Consider the following 9759-nt stretch of genomic DNA (forward strand, 5'->3'; position numbering starts at 1 on the left):
ACTGTACCACAATGCCAAGCCCAGAAATTTTTTCCATAAAAAGTCTATATTTTAAGCTTTGTGGGCCACATATAGTCTATGTCCCATATTTTTTGCCTTAGGGATTAAAAAATGCCATTTAAAAACAACCCTTTAAAATCATTTTTAGTTTGTGGATCACACTAAAACAGGCCAAAGGCCCCAGTTAACAAACCTCTGGCTTAGAGCAGGCTGTGATGCCATCCATAACACCAGATAAGCAATCTGTTTAGCTTAATCATTTGAAGACATTTGGCATCTTTCCATCATGGAGTCTGATTAATTACACTCTGGCAGTTCCACAACTTGTTTGAGTGTTCTCCAAGTGTGGAGTGAGGCTTGTGTGGCCTGCCCTCTGATAAGCATACCCTGAGGTCTCAGGGCTACAGCGATTCATGTGCAGGCAGCAAATGGCCACCTGTCTTCCAATGACTTCAGGGAAACTATTAATACTGCTTAGGAAGCAGGATCCACACTAAGAGGCAGAGGGATGGATTTGCCTCTAGCATCATGTGATGTTACCTGCACCAAACAGACATGGCTTAGCCTTCCAATTAGCTCCAACCCTTCCAGAATCCTGTACAGCAGCTCCTGAGGAGATGTCTGGCAGGCGCACACACCCCAGGTGTTAATATCACAGTATCAGTACAAATGGCCTGGGGTTTGCATTCTAACTCAGACCTGGATCTGTGGGATTGTAGCACATGCCGTGAACAATAACCAGTCCGTTCAAGGTACGTACTCTTACAGAAGTGTCTGGTCTAAAGCAGAGTGGGGAAAAAATGGACTAATCTCAGAAAGAATTTTTAAAATGAAGGGGAAAAAAACAATATAGATGGACCTAAACTTCAAACACAAATGTCTAGTTCAAAACCATAAATGCAGATATAGCCATGTACTTGCATTGATACCATGGAATGATCTAGACTCTAGCATACATACAGACAAAAACATTTGATATGTATCTATTACCCCAGATGGTGGTAGTATTTTATTCCAGTAGCATTGCCAAAGAAGTTGATTAGTTTGTAGATGAAGATAGTTGGGCACACGTTTAGTGACCTACAGGGGAAAGAAATACCTGCTGTGTACTATTCATGCTGGAGAGAAAGAGCAAAAATTGCTAAGATATCCTACCATCTTTTTTTCTTTTAGATTTATTTATTTATTTAAAAGACAGAGAAAGAGAGAGAGAGAGACATCTTCCATCTGCTGGTTCACCTCCCAAAGGCTGCAACATCTGGGGCTACACCAGGCCTAAGCCAGGAGCCAGGAGCTTCTTCTGGGTCTCTCACATGGATGGCAAGAGCCCAAGTACTTGGTCCAAATTCCTCTGCTTTCCCAGATGCATTAGCAGGGAGCTGGATTGGAAGTGGAAAAGCCAGGACTTGAACCAGCACCCATGTGGAACATCAGCATTGCAGGCCTTGGCTTAACCCACTGTTCCACAGCATCACTCTCTCCACCACCACCACCACCACCACCATCTCTGTTCCTTCTCGTTCTCCAACACTACTTAGTACCCAGGCTACCGTCAGTGCAGAGTGGACATCCTGCAAACAACCAGGTAGAAAAAGAGGTGCTGGGGAAAGACGTTTGGTGTAGTGGTTGAGATACTGCTTGGGATGCTTACATTCCACATGAGAATGCCTGGGTTCAAGTCCCAACTCTTCCTATTCCAGCTTCCTGCTAATGTGCATGCTGGAAGGCACCCACCCTTTGCACTCATGTGAAAGGCCTGAATTGAGTTCTAGTCCAGCTCCAGACGTTGCATACATTTGCAGACTGAAATAAAGGTTAGATCTCTCTGTTCCTCTCTCTGTATTTCTGTCTCTGTCTCTCTCTTTCAAATAAAATGCAAATAAAAATTTTAAAAAGCCACGTCTGCCATTTAGTGAATTTTTTAAGTCACATAAGCCCAGAAGAAAGCCATTGTCTTCATGGAAGAAAAAGTCATTGCTGCACTGGACACGTGAGCAGGTACCTGAGTGCCTAAGCTCTAGCAGGTGAGCTCCCAATTGTATTGTCCGGAGAGGTGATGGGCAAAGGAAAGACAGACTCCCAGTTATCATATTGCTGGTTTGCTTTATGGCCAAAATATCCCATTCAAATTGGGCACTTGTGGAACTTAACATAACTTGAAAAATTGTCAGATTAATTTCTAAAATACACATGTCAACCTGTTGGCTAGAGATTCAAATGTACCTGTGAGCTGCTCTTGAATTACATCAATTGAAAACTGTCTAGAAAGAAAGAAAACTGACCAGTTTGGTATGACTATCTGATAGTATAAACAAGAAGTAAACTGCCCTTTAAATTATAGTCATTTTAATTACTGAGAACATCGTACTGCACATAAGGGATTTGGCAAGTCATGGCATTTGAACTGCCTTTTCTCTTCTGTCTGTTCCATCACCTCCTGAAACACCACAGCCCAGAGTCCTGCAAATGCGAAGTCAGATTCTGAGTTACAATGCTAGACTCTGCCACACACAGCTGCCTTCTTAAAACAGTACAATCCACTGCCAAAATAAACAAACAGCATTTCTTGGTGGGACTGACTGTCAGGAACGCTCTAGTTTCACATCTACAAGTTCGCTTGGTCACAGAAGCAATGCAAGGAAAAAAATATGTATCACCTGCTTAAGGGTGCTGTCTATGCATTTGCTACTGCAGACTCAGCTATTCCACTGAATATGCAAAATGAACTTGGGGGTGTCAGAGTTTATTAACACCAGTTCCAGTTCATGGACAAGATTGGTACACAGTCAGGATTTTAAATTCTCTAGACTTCAACTTGGGAACCTGACAATTTTTATCCCACGGAGTTAGGACTTTTGAATAAGACAGACACAGACAGATGAGTTCAGGTTGCATTTACTTGCCAAAGATGGGACACAGATTTATAAATATGGTTAAACAGCCATAGGCTACTGAGTGTTCGAAGACTGTCATTTTTAATGGCTGGCAGAAATACCTCCTGTAAATTCAGAGGCGTACGTAGGCTTTCCCTCCACGGAGAGGCAATAGTGAATCTGAGATCTTGGGTACGCTCTTTAGAACTCCTAGGTTATAACTTACTTTGCTAAATGTTCTTCTATATACATCTTCAAGAACAGCTACCACTTTGTTATTTTCAAAATGACCATGCAGTTGGTTGGATGCAACTGAAAAAAAGCTAAATCTTTTCCAAGTTATACACAGTGCTCAGAAGACATTTCAGTGGCATAACACCTTCCCAGGGACAAATTTTCTCCATATTCTCCCTAAAGCTATTTAATTCACAGCTGCTTACAAATTATCCCCACCCCATCCCCACCTCCCCACACTCATCCATGTTGTCACAAAAATACCCATTTCATGTCTGATACCAGGCAATGGACATTCAACACTCAGAAGTGATAAAAACCAGGTAAGTGCTAATCTCTGAGACAACGAGAGACTCCAGTGGATTCCCATTTTTCCAGGGCATTAATGTCCAGGTTGCTGCTCTTCCTCTGGCCCCTTGCCTTTTGGCACATGGCTGCCTAGTCACACTTCCACCAGAACTCAGGCAAGAAAAGTAAATGAAGTTAGAAGTCAGATCCGCCAATTTTATTCCCTCTTAGATATTGCCCGGTAAAGGACGTGGCCATAAGAATGCCAAAATGTCTGAACCATTTTAATATAAGTTATCTATGGATTATAGAAATTTGTGTTCGTGATTAAGGACAATTTTTACACTTTTTGTAAATGAGCCACATGGCCCTACAACCGATGAGGAACGTTAAAGGGTCGGGAGCCAAAGAAAATGAATCAAGAACCAGAATAGGGAGGGAGTTGAAAACGGTGTTACTGAATCTGGAAAAGGCAAGCTCGATGCTGGCTGCTGCTCCATCTCTAATATAAAGGAGTCATCTTGGATGACAGCCACAGTTCCTTCCAGCTGTAACCTTCAACCATGTTATGGCTAAATGTAAGATTGATTATTATTTGTTCTGGTATGGACTAGTAATTATGAAGAAAGCCCCTGGACATTAAGGCAGTGTTATTTTGCTTTTTTTCTCTTGCTAGCAGACTACTTTTTCTCTAAGATTGCAAAAAAATTTTCTAGTAATCAGTATGAATCCACCAAGTTCCATCACATGAACACCTACTATGTGGCTGGCACTACTTTAGGAGCCCAGGATACAAAGATGAATAGGACCCAGTCTCTGCCACCTAGGCGCCCAAAACATGGCAAAGGAAACAAAGGCAAAAGCCATGCCAAGATAATGTCCTAAGTGGTTGCTAGGGATGACATATGAAGTGCTAGGAGTTGAATGAGAGAGCAACTGACTCTTAGAGGAATCCGAAAAGGTTTCTTCTGACAGTTTTGTTAGGCCTTGAGGGATAAGGTCAGGGTGTTCCAAGCAGAGAAAAGGAAGGAAGGAAGGAAGTATATTCCTGGGGAAAGTGATGAGTGAGGAATGGCAGGACTGGAGCAGCTCCTGCGACTGACATGGATGAGATGGTGATGAAAGCGAAGTAACTGGAGATGCTCGTTTCCAGAGTTTGAAGAATCTTGTGTAGCCCACCAATTAATTCAGATGTCATCTTTAAAGTCACAGTCTTAAATGGAGGTGAGTAGTCATGGTGAGGTGTCCAAGAATCCACTGACCACTATCTACACTGTCGAACACATTTTATGATTCTGACTAGATATGATCATTGGCCAAATGTATATCAATGCTATGTTCATTAATGCTAAATTATATTGCAAACTGTTGCTGAATGCAAAGCAGTTTTTGGTTTACACAGTTTCTCAACAGATGCCATATGGGCATCCACAACGTCTTGGACATGAAAAAGGCCCCAGTAAAATGGATTGGGAACCATTGCTTTAGATTATAGCAAAGAGTTACACATTTTAAAACAAGAATGTAGGATGAGCAGATTGGTATTTTAGGGTGATCACTCTAAACTCATATTGGCAGATGGATCTGAGTGGAGGGAAAAGGAAAGCAAGGACATTGGTTAGAAAATTGATCAAGGTGACCTCTGATTAGTAACTCTGGCAGCGAAGGGAGAAGAAGGAGAAGATAATCAATCCAGGAGGTGTGCTGAAAGTAGAAATAAATGGAGCCATAGACAAATTGGATATGGGGAAGAAAAAAAGGAGGTAGAAAGGATCACTTCCAGGTTTCAAATTTGGATTGTGAAATGAAAATGGAAATATGATATACAGGAAACAGACTTGTTGGAGAAGATGATAAATTTAATTTGGGGTATATAGTTTAGAGGTGCCTGAGGGACACAGAAGTGGAGTCCTTAGAGGCCGGCGCCGTGGCTTAACAGGCTAATCCTCCACCTTGCGGCGCCAGCACACCGGGTTCTAGTCCCGGTCGGGGCACTGGATTCTATCCCGGTTGCCCCTCTTCCAGGCCAGCTCTCTGCTATGGCCCGGGAAGGCAGTGGAGGATGGCCCAAGTCCTTGGGCCCTGCACCCACATGGGAGACCAGGAAAAGCACCTGGCTCCTGGCTTCGGATCAGTGTGGTGTGCCGGCCGCAGCGGCCATTGGAGGGTGAACCAACGGCAAAAAGGAAGACCTTTCTCTCTCTCTCTCTCTCTCTCTCTCACTATCCACTCTGCCTGTCAAAAAAAAAAAAAAAGAAGTGGAGTCCTTAGGAGGAGATGAGAAATGTGAGTTGGAATCCAGGACAAAGGTTTGGGAATCACTAGAATAAAAAACTAAGCAGGAGGGGTAGTTAACACTCAACAGTAAATTGCATTACTCAGAGAAAGTTGTTGATGACAAGGAAGGGTCCTGGGAAAGAATATAATGAAACATCCAACTTTGGAGGGGGCAAGGGCAGAAGATTCAAGATGATCAGAGAATAGCGACAGACAACTTAGTAAGAAGTGGTAAAAGGCTAAGGGTTGGCAGAGGTGACTAAGAGAATAGAGAACACGGCAATGAATTGTGGCCGGAGAATGGACAGAGAACCAAGCACAGGGGATGACAGAGGAATGAATTGGGAAGGGAAGAAATAGAGGCTAAGAATAGGGGGAAAGGAGGGAAAGAAAGGGGACAATAGAGTGCAGAAACAATTATTTCAGGACTGAGGAAATCTGAGTTTGTAGGTTTGGGCCACAGAGGAGTAGCCAAAGGAAGACACTGGGAAGAGGGGAGGCAACTGATGGAGCAAGATCCCAGAGGCGATGGGAGGGTCAGGTCGGGGTACCCTGTGTCCTTGTGCACCTAGACACACTACTAAGCTTTCTTTCTTCACAGCGGCCAAGAGTGTGCATTTCTCTGTTCCATTGTTCATGCAGCACCATCAGCCAGAAACGACTTCACTTGATTTCTCTGTCTGAACACTTAGCACCCACCCTTGAGATTCAGGGCAAACTCAACCTTCTCTGAGGAGGCTCCCCTCATTCCTAGGCAACTCCCCACCTTCACGCCCCAAACTTACCCAGGCAGAGACACACTTTTTGTGTGCCTTGGTCATAGTTTTTACTGCTACCATAATTGTTGTCTGTTTGCCTGATTCCCCCAATAGAAAATGAGCTCCTTGAAGGCAGAGACACTGTCATGATGATCTTCATATCATAATTTCCTAGCTCACTGCCTGATTCATAAAGGCAGGGAGCTGCTATTGAACAGTCCCGTTGGAAGGTGCATCCATCCCAGCAAAACTCTGTTAGCTATGTAAGATGATCTCTCGCTTACAGATGAGGACGTTGAAAATCCAAGACTCTTTATTCAAGGTCATGCCATTAAAAGGACTAACAAAGTCATAGTAAATATTTATCTCATGCTTACTGCATGCCAGGCAGTGCTCAAAACAGTTTACTGACCTCAACTAACCCCGCTACAACCATGTGAGACAGTGTTGTACTCATTACCAAGTAAGTAGATGCATTATTGAGTGCACGGAGATGAAGCCATCACCCCAAAGTCACACAAGCTTCACAGGACGACTGGTCCACGCTCTTGAGTGGCAAGAACGGGTTCCAAGCCATCACCCTCATTTCTGAATCAAGAGACCAACCCTGAACAAAGAGTTGGTTCAAAGTGACACACTGGACTCACCGAGGGAGGGAAGCAGCCAGGGGCTTCTAAAAGGAATGAAATACTACCTAGCTGGCACCCCAACACCTATGAAACCGTAACCATTCAGAGTGGAAATGCCTATGTAAGCAATCTGCCTTCGAAGGTCTTCAAATGCACTTACCCTTCTGAAGTACTTTGGTTCCATTGCTTGCACACTTCCTTTAGCTTCCACTTTGGGCCTGTATTTTATCAGGAACACATTCTTCAAGGGTGCGTCTACTGAGTACAATATTCCGGGCCTAGCCAGGTTGAGCTGGAGCTTACTTGGAAAAGCCACCCAGTGAGAATCCTCTAGTCAAGGAGGTCAGACAGACCAAGGGCCCAAAGAGAAGACGGTGACATTGGCATTCTAATTCAAAAGGCCTGCTCTGTATACTGGTGGTGATGAACAATTCGGCCCTTCCCTACCACCTTCATTCCTTAGTTTTCAATCAAAGGCAACATTAAAAGTGGGGGTAGGGAGTACAGGAAAACAGCTGGCAAAAGTAAGACCCAAGACAGATCAGTGGTGTAGCAGAGGCAGGAAATGGGATCCAGAGGTAACTATGAGAAAATCAGCTTCCCAAGAAACCAAGATATCTTGAAAGAAATCCTGAGTTTCCAACATTATGTGGGAAAGGGATTGAACCAAAATTTTTATGACTCTCAAAAGACAGACTAACCATACCTGATATTTGAGTTATATAAAATAAGAGATTATTCCAAGTATTTGGGTGTCTTCATGACCCATAATTGCCATGATGGTCTCTAACTCCCCATTCTCTTACCTTCATTTGAACTCTCCCAGTCCTTCTATTTGGGGCCATCTCATCCTGGTCCTGTTCTTCGCTTTGACTCCTTTCCACCAGGGAATGCTCAAAAGTACTTAGCCCAGCATGGGAAGATTCCTCTCATCTTAAATCTGTTTCTCACATTGCCTTGCCCCAGGGAAGACATCACACGCACACGCACTGGGAGTCCTGTGGGTCTTGACCCCCTTATGCTGCCCTAGTGTCAATGGATAAAGCACGGGACTCAGATGTCGCTTCCTAGCACCACTTTGAGACCTTTGACACTCTGTCTTTCCAGAACTTTTGATTCAATGCGATCCAGCAATAACATTTGCATTTATCACTGCTCTGGGCCTTGCCACCCATATCTACCATCTCAGATGACTTCAGCATTTGTTCCATTCTTATTCTTCCATGATCTCTGGAAATATCATCATCATCATTAATCACAAACCTTTGTTGAACTCATATTAAGCGTTCACTGTGCCAAGCATTTTTTATTGAGTTATATCATTTAATTCTCATAATTTACGGCTATGGTTTGAATGTGTCTCCAAAATTCATGTTTTGGAAACTTAATCCCCACTGCAATAGTGTTAGGAGGTGGGGCCTAATGGGAGGTGATTAGTTATGAGGACTCCATTGTCATGAATAGACTGCTATCATTATAAAAGGGGCTTGAGGGAGTGGGTTCACTCTCATGGGCTTTGCTCTTCTGCCTTCCGCCATGTGAAGATTCAGCAGAAAGGTCTTCATCAGATGCTGGCACCTTGATCTTGGACTTCCCAGCTTCCAGAATTGTGAGAAAATAGATTTCTATTCAATATAAATTACCCATCCTTTGGTATTTTGTTATATTGGCACAAAACAGACTAAGAACCAACTTTCCAAAGATCACAAAGTTAATAAGTGGAAGCCAGATTTGGACCCAGAGCCCCAGGGAGACTTCTGCATAAATGACCATTCAGATGCCACAGACCCTCCCCTAACACCTCGGTCATGCCCATATCTGTATACTGGATTCTTCATCAGAAGGCATTCTACCACATCTCTGACCCTAGCCTCTTAGACTACCATTTTTCTCCCTAGCTTTCCTATCAGATCTGTTGTCTCTTAATTTCAAATTGCTCAATTCACTGTGCTCAATCTGGAACCATCTGAGTCAGTTCTTCAACATCCCATTGCAGTAGCCCATGTTTCCACTCCCTGGCCTTTATTAACCCTGTTATCACCTCAACAGTTGTTCAATATCAGCTTCTACTCCCAGTGAAAAAAAAGATACAAAAGAGAATGGATAGAGCCTCTATCGACTCGTGCCCTGCAGCCTCAGCCAGCCCTACAACTGCCTCTCATCAATTCTGTATGCTTTCAAAACACATCCTTCACAAAATCCTCACACATTTTTCTAACTCATTCATCTGACTCTCTTTGGATGTCCATTCCTACCACTCAGTTAGTCTCAGCACATCATTATTCCTGGACTTAATTCAACTGTGACCGCTTCCACAGGCCTGTTGACTCAGTACTGCAAGCAGAGCTCACCGGTGAAACTACTGGTGGGCCCTAGGTCCCATGCTTACTATATTTCTGCTGAGGAGGTGGAGAGAAATGTTAATTTGGCTAGCTTTCTCATCTCTGTGTTATGGGGAGCGAGCTGGAAGGGAGATTGAATGCATGCTCAATTAGCTGATCTTTGGTGTCTGCTACGAGTGGAATCCTTCTCCCTCCAATTTCAGCCTATCCCAGATTAAAAATGTCCTGTCTTCCTACCCTCCCATTCTTTCAGTCTCCCCCAGAACAAAAACTTTAAGGCCGACTCTTTTTTTTACATCTGCTATGCCAAACTTTTTACATAGACCCGAAGTTGCCTTTGAGAGGAACTGCTTTGTGG

Source organism: Lepus europaeus, chromosome 15 (genome assembly GCF_033115175.1).
Source record: "Lepus europaeus isolate LE1 chromosome 15, mLepTim1.pri, whole genome shotgun sequence".
In the NCBI taxonomy this organism is placed as follows: Eukaryota; Metazoa; Chordata; class Mammalia; order Lagomorpha; family Leporidae; genus Lepus; species Lepus europaeus.